Source organism: Schistocerca nitens, chromosome 7 (assembly GCF_023898315.1).
Source record: "Schistocerca nitens isolate TAMUIC-IGC-003100 chromosome 7, iqSchNite1.1, whole genome shotgun sequence".
Taxonomy (NCBI): domain Eukaryota; kingdom Metazoa; phylum Arthropoda; class Insecta; order Orthoptera; family Acrididae; genus Schistocerca; species Schistocerca nitens.
In genome coordinates this window covers 110,269,521-110,289,229 of record NC_064620.1, presented here as the reverse complement: position 1 = coordinate 110,289,229, position 19,709 = coordinate 110,269,521, and the positions used below count along the sequence as shown (strand labels likewise).

General features: G+C 43.0%; 1 non-coding gene across 1 annotated transcript; it reads right to left on the bottom strand.

The window, feature by feature from the left end:
• Positions 1-17,423: 17,423 nt before the first annotated feature.
• Trnas-uga (transfer RNA serine (anticodon UGA)) lies at positions 17,424-17,498 on the bottom strand. Its single transcript has one exon. It is a non-coding gene; the product is annotated as a tRNA-Ser (tRNA).
• Positions 17,499-19,709: the final 2,211 nt, after the last annotated feature.

Sequence of the window (19,709 nt, the reverse complement as noted above, 5' to 3'; positions counted from 1 at the left end):
AGGAAGCCGAAAGGCACGCGTTTTAGCTCACGCAGGCTGGTGTGAGGTCTGGAACAGGTCAAGGAAATGAGACTAACAAAAAACGTACGTAGCTGCTGGAATACTTAACTTTAAACCATAATTGGTGAACATCGCTCTTGACGGTACATGTTTTACAGCATCAATAGTAACTGGTAATGGCGCCTTGCTGGATCGTAGCAAATGACGTAGCTGAAGGCTATGCTAACTATCGTCTCGGCAAATGAGAGCGTATTTTGTCAGTGAACCATCGCTATCAAAGTCGGCTGTACAACTGGGGCGAGTGCTAGGAAGTCTCTCTAGACCTGCCGTGTGGCGGCGCTCGGTCTGCGATCACTGATAGCGGCGACACACGGGTCCGACGTATACTAACGGACCGCGGCCGATTTAAAGGCTACCACCTAGCAAGTGTGGTGTCTGGCGGTGACACCACAAAGTGCGATGGTTATCTTCTCATATCATTGATAATCCAGCTGCGAGGCGGAATATGAATTGCGCTCCAAAGAAAATTAAAAAAAAAAATATTGCCTGTATTTCGGGTTCTTGACGATCGCACAATGTCTTTCGTTGAGGTAATACCAAAAATCGGGTACTGTCTTATTCCTAGACTGTAACTGTTCAGTATGGGCTCCGTTCCAGATCTAATAACACTTCTTCATCCACAGTTAGGCAATTTACAGAACTGACGGTACAGTTAGAAAAATAAGGCCCAGTTAACCTATTGTTGAAAATCTCTCGTCATATACTTCCACCAGGTGAGCTAAACTCTGTCTTCATCGCCACAAGCGGATTCGTCTTGAAAATCATATAGTCACTCTAAATAACGTTTTTGTAAGATTTACATATGTGTTGTTGTCGGACTGAGTAGAAATCGCAGAATTGCTTTCTCCTGCCTGAATCGTCAATATTGAGTCCTTCAAGTAAAGTAATCCTATCGAGTCTCAATTTCAGCTTTTTCAGAATCCTTCGTAGGTTTATTCTTGCTACTCTTGCTACTCCATACTTATTGTACACTTTCGTTTGAGATTTGGTTCGTAATTGTAGAAAACAGTGCGCAACAACATGAAGATTATCGTACGTAGGTACAGACTTTGGCTCACCTGAGCGAGGAAGCTACGCTACCAAACCAACTCTCTTCAATTTAATTTGCGGATTCCTTGTCGAGATCGAGGATGGACATGTGGAAAACATGTCACAAACAATTCACAAAGGTCAGGGTAATGGTGGTCATGTTTCCACCACGTCTGCTAAACAATTACACGCTGTTCTGTGGTTATGTTTCTATTCATTGTTTCTCGGATAACAACAAACAACTTCAAATTGCTAGTGTCAACTGACTTACAAATACTACGCACTAGTCCAGTTCACAAATGAGTACCACTGCACTAGGCAAAACATAGTCTAATGGATGTTAAAGACCACTGAGCTGTGGCCAACCCTCTAATACCCCATGTGAATTTCATAAATTCAAATCCGGGAACAGCTACCTCTTACTCCTCTCAAACTATGGATGAGCATCTGAACTGGAGAGAAAAAATACTGTCGCCTCATGCAGGAAGACTTTCACTTGTCTCTATGACAACTGCAGCTAACCATGAACATTTGTGAGTGTCACATGTGCATCATTCATCTACTTGACCCAAGTCAGTGCTTCATACACCCAGTTTGAGTTCATTGCGGCCAGACAAGTTAATTGACGGCCATATGCTATATCTACTTCATCGTCTTCTCAGTACACAAGTATCCCAGTAATTCGCATCAGAGATTGCAAACCTGCCATTTCGTCACATGGTCTCATGTATCTAGTGACTTAGGTGAGAACATACACAAAACCAAAACGTTCGCAAATTCCTTCTCTGTTGCTGCCGTCCACCTCTGGAACAAACTGCCCTACACTCGGTGCAAAATTCAATGCGCTGCTGCGTTTTTTAATGGCCGGAGAGTAAGTCAATATTATTGGTTTCGGTTAATAGATATACTTACATCATTATTTCAAGGAGGGGCCTATAGGTCCCACTCGACTCGAGATGAATAAGCTATGGAACTATTTTTGGAAGAAAGAGTTTGTGACCCGTTAAAAGAATAGAACAACTACATTAGCAGTCTTTCGGCCAGAGGAATGTGCTCGTTCGTATCTACTTTCTCTATAGGCGGTCGCTGGTAATGGTTGCTTCTACTCGTAGTCTAAATAAGATTTGGATATTCAAATGATGAATTCCCCATTGCAGTGACAGATTCATAATGGATTACATGTAATTATAATTATAATTTGTTGTTTTCTTGTGACGCATTTGTTATATCGTCTCTTTGTGCTCTTTATTTGAAGACTGTAGCCGCAATTCTTGAGGAGATCCACCAACTTCTTACTCGAATTGTGAGACAAAAGCTTGCTGAAATTTGACTGTAAGTTCTTAACCTCTCATATTTCTGATGTCTGGCCTGAAGACAGAGATTGGTGACATACATTATCGATCCATATGCATGCACACATAAAATTTTTATTCTTTAATTTTGATCCATCGAAGCAGGAATCTTTCAGCCGGAGGGATGTGCTCTTTCGTTTCTCGTTTCTCTGTAGGCGGTCACTGATGATGGTTGCTTCTGCTGATGGAGGCAGATATACCTTTTGTTCCAACAAACTCTTTCCGTTGCGTTTTAAAGATGAAAAGTAATGTGGGCCACAGACTGCTGACTGTACTGTCTGGATTGAGATGACACAAAAAATCTCTGTATCTCATTGAACAGCTTTTATCATCATTCTCCATTGAGAGGACGAAATAACAGATACCGTGATCATTTTTAATATCAACTCCTCGGTTCACACTTATTTTTCGTCGTCCACGTGAGTTATAAAGAGAATTACTGTAGTGTTCTTTGTTATCTGTTACGCTTTAGCAATGAGTTTTGAATGTAAAGGTGGTTATATGTTTTATAGCGCCAACGAAGATACGACTAAAACAACGAATGAGTGGCTGTTCTGTATCCAAGTTCATACTCTTTTATTGTAGAATCAATTATGTATGTATGTCTCCTTTGGAACAGTTGTGACACTGGATGCAACATATTACAAGCAAGGAACCGTCAAGAGTGAACGGGAATTTAACTGATAGATGAAGAAGAGAGAGCGAATAGGCGAATGAGTACACCGAAACTTCTACGAGGGTGAGGATTTGTCTGATGACTTAGTAGAAGAAGAAACTGGAGCCGATAAGGAATACATAGGGGATACAGTCTTTTGAACTAGAATTTAAATGTGTTCTACAAGACCTGAGATCAAATAAAGCACATGGGTTACTTAACATTCAACCAGAATTCTAAAATCATTTGGGGAAGAGATAACTAAGCGACTACTCTAGTTGCTACGTAGAATCTATGACACTGAAGATGTGCCATCAGACTTCGGAAAAATATCCATACAATTTCGAAGAAATCAAGGATAAACAGCTGCGATAACTATTGCACGACGAGCTTAACGTCTCATGCAACCAAGCTTATGACAAGAATAATACACATAGCAATGGAAAAGAAAATTAATAATAACAATAATAAATAGTGATGATTAATTTACCTTAAGAAAAGATAAAGGCAAGTCACAGGCAATTCTGACTTTAAATGTGATAATGGAAGCAAGACTGAAGAAAAATCAAAATACGGTTATTGGCTTTGTTGATCTAGAAAAAGAGTTTGATAATGTGAAATAGTGCACGATGTGAAATACTAAGAAGAGTAAATATAAGCTGTATAGAAAATCGGTAATACACAGTGTGTACGAAAAACTAAGTGGAAATAATAAGATTAGCTGATGAAATTGCTATCTCTGTGAAGGTAAAGATGAATTAAAGTACGACTAACAAGTTTGTTTGCGTGGCCATGCTCCGCAGCAAGCACAGGAATACTCGTTGCAGCAGAAAAAGGCGGTTTTATTTACAAAACAAGAATTACAATATCTGTTGAACGGAACAAACAGTCTCTCGAGAACAGAACATGGGCTGAGTATAAACCGCAAAGGGCAAAAGTAATAAGTAGCAGAAACGAGAAAAGCAATAAACGTAACATCAAAATTGGTTGCCGCTCAAAGGGCAAAGTTAAGGAATCGCTCTACCTTAGAAGCAAAATAATCCGTGACCGACGAAGCAAGGAGAATAATAAAAGCATATTAGTGCTGGCAAATATGGCATTCACGCCCAAGAGAAATCTACTGGTTTCAAACGCTGATCTTAATTTGACAAAGAAATTTTTGAGAACGTGCGTTTGGAGCACAGCGCTGTAGAGTAGATGAAACTAGACAGTGGGGAAAGGCGACCAGCAGTTAAAGAGTTTTTGATGTGGTTCTGGGTTCTACAGAAAAATGTTGGAAACCAGTAGAGTGATAAGTAAGAATTGAGGAGGTTCTTCACAGAATCGGCGTGAAAAGAAACATACGGAAAACAGTGACAAGAAGGGACATGATTATAGAAGATGTGTGGAGGCAGCTGGGAATACACGATGCTAGAAGGAATTTGGAGCGTAACATGTGTGGGGGAAGGAAAAGAATAAATGTAGCTAGCAAATGCAAATAACTGGCGACTTAGGGAACAAGAGCTATTCTGGAACAACAAGGTTGGTGCAGGAGAAGAATTCGTGGCATGCCACATCCAGTTAGTAGATAAGTCCAAGAAATTCTTTGAAGTCCAATCGCGAAGTGAAGATCTGGTGAATGAGTGAACTCGTCGAGGACTGTTTGCAGGCTGTTCTTCACTGGCGCTGGTCGTAACTAGAAGGCTCCAAAAGCAGATTCGTCGGCTGACTCTTCAGTCGATTATGCTTTTCGGATTGTGCAGCCCACATAAGTGCCTGGCGGACAGAGTGTCACTGAACAACGCTGTATTTCTGTCCACGTGACACACAATGTGAAGTAAACTGGCGAAGGTATCGGCATCCTCAATGGGCCAGACTGGAGCTGCGTCTTCTGTCGTAAGCTATCTCGTCGCTAAATGCCTGCTGTGCAGGCAACCAAAATTGCACTCTCGTGCTGCAGCTGTGGAATGCAGGAAGAAATAAAGAAAGTGACGTGTAAAGTATTGCCTCCAAATCTTTTTATGTGAAAACTCTTTAAGCGTTTCAAAATGAAATAAAATGTGTTGACAAAATGGTTCAAATGGCTCTGAGCACTATGGGACTTAACAGTTGTGGTCATCAGTCCCCTAGAACGTAGAACTACTTAAACCTAACTAACCTAAGGACATCACACACATCCATGCCCGAGGCATGGATGCGCGCCTAGAAATGCGAGACCACCGCGGCCGGCCTGTGTTGACATTTAACTTCTTTATTCTTCACGTCTGCATATTTACATCTCAACACAGTCACCCTGGCGACGAAAATATTTGTCGCAGTGAGAGAAAAGTTTGTTGTAGGATGTTTGACATTGTTGATGGAGCAACAACCTTACCTCTGAAACTGTGTGCCGGACAGAGATTCGAACTCGGGACCTTTACCTTTCGTGGGGAAGTACTCTACCGACTGAACTACCCAAGCGCAAGTGGCGACCCGTCCTCCCGGCCTTAATTCTGTCAGTACTTCGTCACCTACTTCCAAACTTCACAGAAGATCTCCTGCCGACCTTGCAGGACTAGCATTCCCTGAAGAAAGCATACTGCGGATATATGGCTTAGGCACAGCCTGAGAAATATTTCCAGAATGAAATTTTCACACTGCAGCGGAGTGTGCACTGACATGAAACTTCCTGGCAGATTCGAACTTTGTGCCGGACAGAGACATGAACTCGTGACCTTTGTCTTTCGAGGGCAAGTACTCTACCGAAATTTCATATCAGCGCACACTTCACGGCAGAACGAAAATTTCGTTCTGGAAATATCTCCCAGGCTGTGGCTCAGCCATGTCTCCGCAGTATCCTTTCTTCCGGCAGAGCTTCTGTGAAATCTGAAAGGTAGGAGACGAGGTACTGGCAGAACTATGGCTGTGAGCACGGCTCGTGACTCGTGCTTACGTACCCCAGTCGGTACAGCACTTTCCCACGAAAGGCACACTGTTTCAATCTGAAAGCTCAATTTGCTGGTGAGTGAAAATTTCTATTCTGGGACCTTAGCCTTGATTGCACCGCTTCATCACTGCCAAAGGAAAGACCTCAAATAGGCCCTTTGAGTTCTGGAAAGAGATGAAAATAGTGTGGGTCCATGTCAGGACTGCGTGTAGGATGGTCGATGAAGAAACCCTAAGCCGTCTGATTATTGCAGATGTCTGAGGGGTCAGGTGTGGTCTGGTGTTATCATGCTGAATGAAAGGGTACTCAATATCTGGACAAACTGTCGAATTCGAAACTTGATTACATAACGCAGTCTCTCACCAAGCGACACAGTTGATACATACCACCGTTTTACACGCTACAGTTTGGAGCCCTCTTGCGTCAGAGGGCTGCAAATATGGTAGAGATGAAAAATAAAGATGTGGAATGTTCATGACTTTTCCTTTATTCAAAGAAATATTCGAATACAAATTGGGAGGCCTTACTCTTCAGCACGCCCTCAAATTTCATGGTTTTTTCCTTTAAGCCACCATTTTCCGTAAGACCGCCAGTCTTTTTTGTTAATAAATTGGAGCGGTTAAATTGATAATATGATCAAAATACCGAAAAGGATTTTATGGGTGGATATCAGCTTTCTACTGTGCACTTTTGTAATGAAATTAACTGTTGATTGACCTATGATTCAGTTTATATTATCAACCTTGAGACATTTCAATTCCTTTCGTGGTTGCCATAATGTTTGACTTTGGCTACATGTTAACCTTCCACGCTTTTCTGGTAGCTACGGTTTTCCCTAAAAAAATGAAAGATGCCGACTTGAGTTAGCAAACATTTCGGTAGTTTCTGCAATCTGTTCCAGCTGGATCAAACGACTGTTGTATACTATAATCTCAGATACCTAATAAAATCTGTCACGCAACTGATCGCTTACTAGGAAGGGAAATGGATGTCTTAAATTGATTCTGGCTATAGGTTCATACAAATATCATTAAGGATAAATACTTGGAAGAGTTCTCTATCTAATGAATTGATAATATCGGTCTAGCTTAACTCAAGGTTTATTTGCTCTTTGTGATGTAACAGGAGGCTGGAAATCAGGGGGCGGAACGATTGGCTGGCTCTGATCGCTATGGGGCTTAACATCTGTGGTCATCAGTCCCCTAGAACTTAGAACTACTTAAACCTAACTAACCTAAGGACATCACACACATCGATGCCCGAGGCAGGATTCGAACCTGCGACCGTAGCAGTCGCGCGGTTCCGGACTGAGCGCCTAGAACCGTGAGACCACCGCGGCCGGCGCGGAACGATTGATTGGGCGTTAAGGGGCCTTAATTTTTCACACAAATTTAAAAAAAGAACAAAGACACTCCAAAAATTAATAAAATCCAACACACAATGGTGTCTGAACTCATTCTTAACAAAAGTCACCCATAATTTTTGAAAAACGCTACAGTAAACAGACTTGCAGCACCTCAGGCTCCGCAAAATCCGCAAATGTTAAATAAGAAAAAATTCCAACTGTTAGGAATGAACTGGTATTTCATGAAAGATCACCAGCTGGATGTAACAAAATTTGCAAAGTGTCGTCCCTGAAATGACGTGGAGAGTTGCTTATAATCAAACGTAATAACGATACAAAACGTGACTCTATGCTAGTCACCCATGCTGTATATCCAATCAATGATGCCATTAACAGCAATACATGAAAGACATAATAGCATTTAATGATGGTACACTAAATTAGCTCTTCAAGAGACAGTATCATAAGCATCAAAAAAAATCTTTCAAATAGGTACATATGAAAAACATTACACTACAACTATTCATGAAATAAACCAATGAGTCTTCCCTTCTGTCAGTGGTTGCTGGGAGTCAAATACTTCCATACGTAGTCAATCTTTCCTCTTACTTCATGGTTTTCCCGCCAATAATAACACTCCCATGCACTTATGCTTTAGTGTTTGCGGAATAACACAGTGCAATAAAATGCCACCTGCAACAAACTTGAGTTAATAACTTGCACTGACAGTCTTGAAAGGTAGTCACTTTCACAGTAATCCTCAAGGGTACCTCGTTGGAAGCACGATAAGAACTATGAGTATCTATGATATCTCCGACATCATAAACACTTAGCGATCTGTGCACACGTTGGGCACATAATCATAACGCGTGTTCCAACCCAGTTTCCGTCATACGTTAACAGTCTGAGTTCGTCAAAGACGCCGCGGTCACCGAGGTCGAGGTGCACCGTCTTAACGCCCTACTCGCCTCGTTGTATGCCTCTCGCTCCAGCGAGACTCCTGGCTGCGAACATCTGCGTCCTCTGTTTGCGTCGGACACGAACCCGATACCCTCCGGAGGTGAAGTCGCTAGCTGCAAGTGAAACCAGTGCCGACATGGTAGAGTGGGCATACAGACATCATCGGGAAGCAGCCATTAATAAGGCTTAAGAGTACAAAACATGAACGGATATACAAGCACCGAACATCGGGGTAACTGATTTTTTTCCTTTAATGTAATTCAGTGCCCCATCTGGGGCGGACTGGGATCAGCATATGCGCTGCTCTTAAGCCGAAAGACGTTATTCATACAATAGAAGACATTTAAAATAACATAAAGGAGAGAATATGGCGTACATCGATTAAAAAAAGGGGGAACATCATGGAAGAGAACAGACAAAAAGGGGGGCGACTGTAAAATGGAGATAAAAACCGTAAAGAATGAGCACACATAAAACAAAACAACACACTAGATCAGAAAAGTATCGACGGACGGTGTAGCACATAACACCTTATTGCACTAAGGTTATCTACTTTTTCAGTTAAAGGGTCCCACTTCATATGCTCACTACCACGATGAAGTCAGATGCAATTGTAACCCTAACGTATATAGTCTGTAATATACTAATTCAGACTCATCAGTACTTTTTTCCAAACGCCCATTTGCAGTTATGTGAAACTGAATCATATACGTCCTCGTAATCTCTAAGTAAGTTACTATATATACTTGTTGCTGCGTTTTATAATTCAATTAATGACTTGTAAATTGTTTCCTGTACATATGCTCTTATAACCCAATTTGTTCCTCTACATGATTAAAATGTTAAGCTTTCTTTCCTATGGTATTAATGGTATAGTGTATATCGTGTACAGGAGGCTGAACGCGCTATGGTGTTTTATGCCTTGACTGTCTACTTTTCTGTGAAGCAGAATAATTTCGGAACTATTCCCGCTCTGGACAACTTTTTCCGCTGATCTCGTCTAAACGAATCTGCATGTTCCACTTAAGTCAGCCTCCTGGATTAACCCTTTCAATGGTACCACGACCACAGTTCCTATCTTTTGCCTCATGGGGGAATGTATGAACAAGAAAAATATTTCAGAATGAATTTTAATTCTGCAGCGGAGTGTGTGCTGATCTGAAATTTCCAGACAGATTAAATCTCTGTGTGAATCGGGGCCTGGAACTGAAATCGTAGCCTTTCGTGGGATAGCGGTCTACCGACTGAGCTCTCCTACCTCAACTAATTGTCCGCCGTCACCAACGCTCTTCCTTCTGTATCTCATCTTCTATCAATTATACTGCATACTTCTACTGGATATCTTGCGAGCTGGTAGTCCTGGGAGAAAGCATACTGTGGAAACGTGACTTAGACACAGCCCACAGGATTGTCTGCAAAATAGATTTTCATTCTGCAGTAGAGTGTGTGCTGGCTGGCAACTGCCAGGCAGATTAGAACTGTATGCTCGAACGGTACTTGAATATGGGATATTTGCGAGTCGTGCTTGGATTTCTATGCAGTATTGAAGGTTGATTTTCTTTTCGTCGATTATGGATTGAACATTGGGGACGAAAAAGTGCATCCCTGTCCTATACTTTTTTAATCCGAGCATTTCGTTCTTGGTCTTCGACTCTTGCGTTGCAGACCCTTGATTGAAACAAATCAAAACGGTTTCAAACACCTCAATTTTGTGACAATCTGTCATTGTTATTGTGTGACGAAATTAACATGCGTATCGATGTAACAAATGAAAAGTACAAGCTGCCAGTTCGTTTGTGTCTAGGGTTCCTCTGCAGAGGCTTCTTTGGTGATTTCTCTGACGTTTAGCCAGCACGAGTGGCTGGCATTGTCAAAGCTTCACCCTCCATTATTGGTAGTGTACTGATGTCGAGCTCGCGAACGCAAATAATATGTATCTGGTGCGCCAACGGTATTTCCGGTGTGGTTCCCCTCTTACTACCAGCCAGCTCGACTTCACTCCACCACCAGTAATGGAGGATGAAGCTATGACAATGCCAATTTCTCGTGTTGGTGAAACGTCAGAAAAATCGTCAGAGTCGGCCGAAGAGCCCGAGACAGAAACCCACAGCAGTTTGTCAACAAGTGGCCGCGAAAGCCTTACAATTTTAGAAATTAAAAGTAGTTTTACGTCATGAGTATTCCACATTGGCGAAACGATCATGCTGCTAACATGTGAATCATGATGAAACGAACGCATGAATATGTTTCATGTAACTGCTTTCACAAAAAATTTTTACAACAAGAGAAAGTGAGAAAAGCGCGAAACTCCAGACTACGGTGGGTATCCCTTAAGATGGAGCGTTTGCTTCCAAGTACATATAGGTAAACGAAAAACTATAGGGGAAAATAGGCGTAGATGGTCGTGATTTAATCAAATGACAATGCCAAAAGTAAATGACAATACCAAAAATTAATACACAGAAAATACTGGGAAATTTATAAACAGTGCTTTATCTTTGCATAATAAAGTAAGATGTCGTTCACGAAAAGAGACCAAATTTCAAACAATGATTTCTCAGAATATCATATAACCCTTTGTCATCTCATCCATGTATCGGAGTTAGTTGGCCAGACACGCGTGGTTTAGATGAATATCTGGCAAAACAAAGAGGAAATCGCATTAAAAGAGTATCCAGTAATCTTAACATGTTTTTATTGAACTACTCTTACAGACAAGTTTTGTGGAGAAAGTTATAGGAATTCAGAAGTCTTTCCCGATGGGCAAAATCCAAACAGGGACCCGGTTCCATTGTAGTTTTTTTAACAACAAGTGGTTTACACAAGGTGCATTCAAGTTCTAAGGCCTCCAATTTTTTTTCTAATTAACTACTCACCCGAAATCAATGAAACTGGCGTTACTTCTCGACGTAATCGCCCTGCAGACGTACACATTTTTCACAACGCTGACGCCATGATTCCATGGCAGCGGCGAAGGCTTCTTTAGGAGTCTCTTTTGACCACTGGAAAATCGCTGAGGCAATAGCAGCACGGCTGGTAAATGTGCGGCCACGGAGAGTGTCTTTCATTGTTGGAAAAAGCCAAAAGTCACTAGGAGCCAGATCAGGTGAGTAGGGAGCATGAGGAATCACTTCAAAGTTGTTATCACGAAGAAACTGTTGCGTAACGTTAGCTCGATGTGCGGGTGCGTTGTCTCGGTGAAACTTCACATGCGCAGCCCTTCCCAGACGTTTTTGTTGCAGTGCAGGAAGGAATTTGTTCTTCAAAACATTTTCGTAGGATGCACCTGTTACCGTAGTGCCCTTTGGAACGCAATGGGTAAGGATTATGCCCTCGCTGTCCCAGAAAATGGACACAATCATTTTTTCAGCACTGGCGGTTACCCGAAATTTTTTTGGTGGCGGTGAATCTGTGTGCTTCCATTGAGCTGACTGGCGCTTTGTTTCTGGATTGAAAAATGGCATCCACGTCTCATCCATTGTCACAACCGACGAAAAGAAAGTCCCATTCATGCTGTCGTTGCGCGTCAACATTGCTTGGCAACATGCCACACGGGCAGCCATGTGGTCGTCCGTCAGCATTCGTGGCACCCACCTGGATGACTCTTTTCGCATTTTCAGGTGGTCATGCAGGATTGTGTGCACAGAACCCACAGAAATGCCAACTCGGGAGGCGATCTGTTCAACAGTCATTTGGCGATCCCACAAAACAATTCTCTCCACTTTCTCGATCATGTCGTCAGACCGGCTTGTGCGAGCCCGAGGTTGTTTCAGTTTGTTGTCACACGGTGTTCTGCCTTCATTAAACTGTCGCACCCACGAACGCACTTTCGAAACATCCATAACTCCGTCACCACATGTCTCCTTCAACTGTTGATGAATTTCAATTGGTTTCACACCACGCAAATTCAGAAAACGAATGATTGACGCTGTTCAAGTAAGGATATCGTCGCCATTTTAAGTATTTAAAACAGTTCTCATTCTCGCCGCTGGCGGTAAAATTCCATCTGCCGTACGGTGCTGCCATCTCTGGGACATATTGACAATGAATGCGGCCTCATTTTAAAACAATGCGCATGTTTCTCTTTCCAGTCCGGAGAAAAAAAATCGGAGGCCTTAGAACTTGAATGCACCTCGTACATCTCGCTTTAGGGTTTACCCGGGAATGTTAAATTATATAGGACGTTTCCTGACTGAATGACTATCTTTTTTACTTTATTAACAGTAATTGAAAATCGTCTTCCCTCTATCTCCCTTTAGTAGAACCAATGTTGGGAACTCATTTCGTTGAAATTTGTACAAAAATGTAAATTGCCCTCAAAAGTTAAAATATAAAACTTTTACAGGGCACGTTATCGTTGTGGTCTAGAACGCAAAGCGGAAAAACATGAAGGTATGCAGCTTGGCCATGCAGTTTTGACATGTAAGTTTCCGTAAATACTCACAGTCTAACATATTGTTGTTGTTGTTGTGGTCTTCAGTCCTGAGACTGGTTTGATGCAGCTCTCCATGCTACTCTATCCTGTGCAAGCTTCTTCATCTCCCAGTACCTACTGCAACCTACATCCTTCTGAATCTGCTTAGTGTATTGATCTCTTGGTCTCCCTCTACGATTTTTACCCTCCATGCTGCGCTCCAATGCTAAATTTGTGATCCCTTGATGCCTCAAAACATGTCCTACCAACCGATCCCTTCTTCTAGTCAAGTTGTGCCACAAACTTCTCTTCTCCCCAATCCTATTCAATACCTCCTCATTAGTTACGTGATCTACCCACCTTATCTTCAGCATTCTTCTGTAGCACCACATTTCGAAAGCTTCTATTCTCTTCTTGTCCAAACTGGTTATCGTCCATGTTTCACTTCCATACATGGCTACACTCCATACAAATACTTTCAGAAACGACTTCCTGACACTTAAATCAATACTCGATGTTAACAAATTTCTCCTCTTCAGAAACGATTTCCTTACCATTGCCAGTCTACATTTTATATCCTCTCTACTTCGACCATCATCAGTTATTTTACTACCTAAATAGCAAAACTCCTTTACTACTTTAAGTGTCTCGTTTCCTAATCTAATCCCCTCAGCATCACCCAATTTAATTTGACTACATTCCATTATACTCGTTTTGCTTTTGTTGATGTTCATCTTATATCCTCCTTTCGAAACACTGTCCATTCCGTTCAACTGCTCTTCCAAGTCCTTTGCTGTCACTGACAGAATTACAATGTCATCGGCGAACCTCAAAGTTTTTACTTCTTCTCCATGAATTTTAATACCTACTCCGAATTTTTCTTTTGTTTCCTTTACTGCTTGCTCAACATACAGATTGAATAACATCGGGGAGAGGCTACAACCCTGCCTCACTCCTTGCCCAACCACTGCTTCCCTTTCATGCCCCTCGACTCTTATAACTGCCATCTGGTTTCTGTACAAATTGTAAATAGCCTTTCGCTCCCTGTATTTTACCCCTGCCACCTTCAGAATTTGAAAGAGAGTATTCCAGTTAACATTGTCAAAATTTTCTCTAAGTCTACAAATGTTGGAAACGTAGGTTTGCCTTTTCTTAATCTTTCTTCTAAGATAAGTCGTAAGGTTAGTATTGCCTCACGTGTTCCAACATTTCTACGGAATCCAAACTGATCTTCCCCGAGGTTCGCTTCTACCAGTTTTTCCTTTCGTCTGTAAAGAATTCGCGTTAGTATTTTGCAGCTGTGACTTATTAAACTGATAGTTCGGTAATTTTCACAACTGTCAACACCTGCTTTCTTTGGGATTGGAATTATTATATTCTTCTTGAAGTCTGTGGGTATTTCGCCTGTCTCATTCATCTTGCTCACCAGGTGGTAGAGTTTTGTCATGACTGGCTCTCCCAAGGCCATCAGTAGTTCTAATGGAATGTTGTCTACTCCCGGGGCCTTGTTTCGGCTCAGGTCTTTCAGTGGTCTGTCAAACTCTTCACGCAGTATCTTATCTCCCATTTCATCTTCATCTACATCCTCTTCCATTTCCATAAAATTGTCCTCAAGTACATCGCCCTTGTATAAACCCTCTATATACTCCTTCAACCTTTCTGCCTTCCCTTCTTTGCTTAGAACTGGGTTGCCATCTGAGCTCTTTATATTCATACAAGTGGTTCTCTTCTCTCCAAAGGTCTCTTTAATTTTCCTGTAGGCAGTATCAATCTTACCACTTGCGAGACAAGCCTCTACATCCTTACATTTGTCCTCTAGCTATCCCTGTTTAGCCATTTTGCACTTTCTGTCGATCTCATTTTTGAGACGTTTGTATTCCTTTTTGCCTGCTTCATTTACTGCATTTTTATATTTTCTCCTTTCATCAATTAAATTCAATATTTCTTCTGTTACCCAAGGATTTCTATTAGCCCTCGTCTTTTTACCTACTTGATCCTCTGCTGCCTTCACTACTTCATCCCTCAGAGCTACCCATTCTTCTTCTACTGTATTTCTTTCCCCCATTCCTGTCGATTGTTCCCTTATGCTCTCCCTGAAACTCTCTACAACCTCTGGTTCTTTCAGTTTATCCAGGTCCCATCTCCTTAAATTCCCACCTTTTTGCAGTTTCTTCAGTTTCAATCTGCATTTCATATCCAATAGATTGTGGTCAGAATCCACATCTGCGCCTGGAAATGTTTTACAATTTAAAACCTGGTTCCTAAATCTCTGCCTTACCATTATATAATCTATCTGATACCTTTTAGTATCTCCAGGATTCTTCCAGGTATACAACCTTCTTTTATGATTCTTGAACCAAGTGTTAACTATGATTAAGTTATGCTCTGTGCAAAATTCTACAAGGCGGCTTCCTCTTTCATTTCTTCCCCCCAATCCATATTCACCTACTATGTTTCCTTCTCTCCCTTTTCCTACTGACGAATTCCAGTCACCCATGACTATTAAATTTTCGTCTCCCTTCACTACCTGTATAATTTCTTTTATCTCGTCATACATTTCATCAATTTCTTCATCATCTGCAGAGCTAGTTGGCATATAAACTTGTACTACTGTAGTAGGCATGGGCTTTGTGTCTATCTTGGCCACAATAATGCGTTCACTATGCTGTTTGTAGTAGCTAACCGCACTCTATTTTTTTATTCATTATTAAACCTACTCCTGCATTACCCCTATTTGATTTTGTATTTATAACCCTGTAATCACCTGACCAAAAGTCTTGTTCCTCCTGCCACCGAACTTCACTAATTCCCACTATATCTGACTTTAACCTATCCATTTCCGTTTTTAAATTTCCTAACCTACCTGCCCGATTAAGGGATCTGACTTTCCACGCTCCGATCCGTAGAATGCCAGTTTTCTTTCTCCTGATAACGACGTCCTCTTGAGTAGTCCCCGCCCGGAGATCCGAATGGGGGACTATTTTACCTCCGGAATATATTACCCAAGAGGACGCCATCATCATTTAATCATACAGTAAAGTTGCATGTCCTCGGGAAAAATTATGGCTGTAGTTTCCCCTTGCTTTCAGCCGTTCGCAGTACCAGCACAGCAAGGCCGTTTTGGTTAATGTTACAAGGCCAGATCAGTCAATCATCCAGACTGTTGCCCCTGCAACTACTGAAAAGGTTGCTGCCCCTCTTCAGGAACCACATGTTTGTCTGGCCTCTCAACAGATACCCCTCCGTTGTGGTTGCACCTACGGTACGGCCATCTGTATCGCTGAGGCACGCAAGCCTCCCCACCAACGGCAAGGTCCATTGTTCATGGGGGAAGAGTCTAACATAAGGAAAAAGAAAGTATTGACATCCTATATAATATTAAGGTGTATTAAAGCTAAAATCATGAAAACTACTTCCTGTTTGTTGAAATAAAATTGGCTCTAAGTACTATGGGACTTAACATCTCAGGTCATCAGTCCCCTAGAACCACTTAAACCTAACTAAGCTAAGGACATCACACACATCCATGCCCGAGGCAGGATTCGAACCTGTGACCGTAGCGGTCGCGCGGTTCCAGACTGAAGCGCCCAGAACCGCTCGGCCACGAGCGACCGGCTATTGAAATAAAAGATTCAAGGGAAGCGATATCGAGTCACTCGCGACAATGTCTGTCGACTGACCGGCAGCGGTGTAAAGCGGGTAGTTAAAAAACTACAGCCGTTGACCACCTGCCCCGTATGGTCATTTATCCCTACACTCCCCTAACACAGACTGCTGACGAACTTTTATTCGTAAATTAGTTTTTTCTGTTGTATTCATCATTTCACATTACAGCCCGCATCTCGTGGTCGTGCGGTAGCGTTCTCGCTTCCCACGCCCGGGTTCCCGGGTTCGATTCCCGGCGGGGTCAGGGATTTTCTCTGCCTCGTGATGGCTGGGTGTTGTGTGCTGTCCTTAGGTTAGTTAGGTTTAAGTAGTTCTAAGTTCTAGGGGACTTATGACCACAGCAGTTGAGTCCCATAGTGCTCAGAGCCATTTTTTTTTCACATTACAAAGACATTGATCTTGTTTTCTACCTATTTCTGAGTATTGTTTTGTCTTTCTTTCTTTTCCGGCGTGGAAACATGGAGTCCTCCGAGGGCAGCGAGCAGCTCCAACATCCACCGCGAGGCTGTCCCACCGCAACTGTGTCTAATGAGAAGGCCGCCTCAGCTTAGGGGCAGGGCCGCGCTTTGACGTCGGACAGCCTCGCCGCGACCCCTCCCCGTCTGGCGCGCTACAAGCAAACTGCATTACGGCCTACGACGCTTTCGCTTTCGCGGACGAGACGGCTCTGTGATTTACTGGTAAAGCTCTTGTGGCCTCCAGAAACATTTATCAGTATCTAAAAAGCAGCCTGTCTGGCATAAACGAGGCATAGTAGTCAAGAGTAACGCGTGTCATATACTGAAGAGCCAAAGAAACTGGTACACCCGCCTGTCGTCGTGTAGGGCCCTCGCGAACACGCAGAGGTGCCACTATACAACGTGGCATGGACTCGACTAATTTCTGAAGTACTGCTGGAGGAAATTGACACCATCAATCCTGCACGGCTGTCCATAAATCCGTAAGAGTACGAGGGGTTGAAGATCTCTTCTGAGTCGCCCATTGCAGTGCATGCCAGATATGCTCAATAATAAAAATTCCTGGCAGATTAAAACGGCGTGCCCGACCGAGACTCGAACTCGGGACCTTTGCCTTTCACGGGCAAGTGCTCTACCAACTGAGCTACCGAAGCACAACCCACGCCCGGTACTCACAGCTTTACTTCTGCCAGTATCTCGTCTCCTACCTTCCAAACTTTACAGAATCTCGCCTGCGAACCTTGCAGAACTAGCACTCCTGAAAGAGAGGATATTCTTTCAAGAGTGCTAGTTCTGCAAGGTTTCGCAGGAGAGCTTCTGTAAAGTTTGGAAGGTAGGAGACGAGATACTGGCACAAGAAAAGCTGTGAGTACGGGGCGTGAGTCGTGCTTCGGTAATTCAGGCAAAGGTCCCGATTTCGAGTCTCGGTCCGGCACACAGTTTTAATCTGCCAGGAAGTTTCATATCAGCGCACACTCCGCTGCAGAGTGAAAATCTCATTCATGCTCAATAATGTTCATGGCTGAGGAGTCTGGTGGCCAGCGGATTTGTTTAAACTCAGAAGGGTGTTCCTGAAGCCATCCTGTAGCAATTCTGGATGTGTGAGGTGTCGCATTGTCCTGCTGCAAACGCCCAAGTCGTTCGGAATACACAATGCACATGAATGGATTCAGGCCATCAGACAGGATGGTTACGTAAGTGTGACCTGTTAGAGTGGTACCTAAACGTCTCACTCCAACTGCACAATCCTCACAGCCTTACAAAGCCTCCAGCATTTAGAACAGGCCCCGGCTGACATGAAGGGTTCATGGATTCATGAGATTGTCGCCATACCAGTATACGTCCATCAGCTCGATACAATCTGAAGACGCGCTGCGTAGCCGCGTGGTATGAGACGCTTTGCCACGGTTTGCGTGGCTCTCCATGTCGGAGGTTCCAGTCCTCCCTCTGGCATGAGTGTGATTATTGTCCTTAGCGTAAGTTAGTTTAAAGTCAGATTAAGTAGTGTGTAAACCTAGGGACCGATGACCTAATTAGTATGGTCTCATAGGAAATTACCACATCCAGCACAATTTGAAACGAGACTCGTCTGACCAGGCAACATGTTTCCAGTCACCAACAGTCCAACGTCGGTGTTGACAGGTCCATGCGAGGTGTAAATCTTTGTGTCGTGCAGTCATCAAGGGAACACGAGTGTTCCTTCGGCTCCGAAAGCCCATATCGATGATGTTACGTTGTGGAATGGCTCGCAAGCTAACACTTGATGGCTCAGCATTGAATTCTGCAGCAATTTGCGGAAGAGTTGCACTTCTCTCACGTTAAACAAGTCTCTTCAGTCGTCGTTGGTCCCGTTCTTGCAGGAGCTTGTTCCGTCCATAGCGATGTCGGAGATTTGATGTTTTATCGGAATCCTGATGGAAATGGAAATGTCGTGTGGCTAGGGCCTCCCGTCGGGTAGACCGTTCGCCTGGTGCAGGTCTTTCGATTTGACGCCACTTCGGCGACCTGCGCGTCGATGGGGATCAAATGATGATGATTAGGACAACACAACACCCAGTCCCTGAGCGGAGAAAAATCTCCGACCCAGCCGGGAATCGAACTCGGGCCCTTACGATTGACAGTCTGTCACGCTGATCACTCAGCTACCGGGGCGGACGGAATCCTGATATTAACGGTACACTCGTGCAATAGCCGTACGGGAAAATCCCCACTTCATCGCTACCTCCGTCCCATCGCTCGTGCGCCGACTATAACACGAAGTTCAAACTCACATAAATCTTGATAACTTGCCAGTGTAGCAGGAGTAATCGGTCTAACAACTGAGCCAAACACTTGTTGTCTTATATAGATGTTGCCGACCGCAGCGCAGTAGTCTGCCTGTTTACACATCTCTGTATTTGAATACGCACTTTAGCACTTCAGTGTAGTTCGGTACCTTCCATTACGGCACATGGAGTATGAGTATTTTGTTGCACTACCACGTGGCTCAACTAATAATCATATTTAACAGTTCTTTGTGATTCTCAGTATTTTTATTCGTCATAGAAATTGTTGTAAATAACATACTGAAGTACAAGTCACTTAGGGATGTAATAAGTACTAAATGCAGGAATGCTAAGGTGAAATGGCTACATGAAAAATGTGAAGAAATCGGAAAAGAAATTATTGTCAGAACGACTGTGAAATTAAAACCAAGGTCCGTAATATTAAGAGTGCGATGGAAATACCACTGTTAAACGCAGAGAAGAGAGTGGACATGGAAAGAGTATCGACGGCCTCTATGAGATGGAGCACTCATCTGGTGATGATACAAGAAGAAACAGGAGTCGATAGGCAAGAGATATGGGCTCCAGCAACAGAATCAGA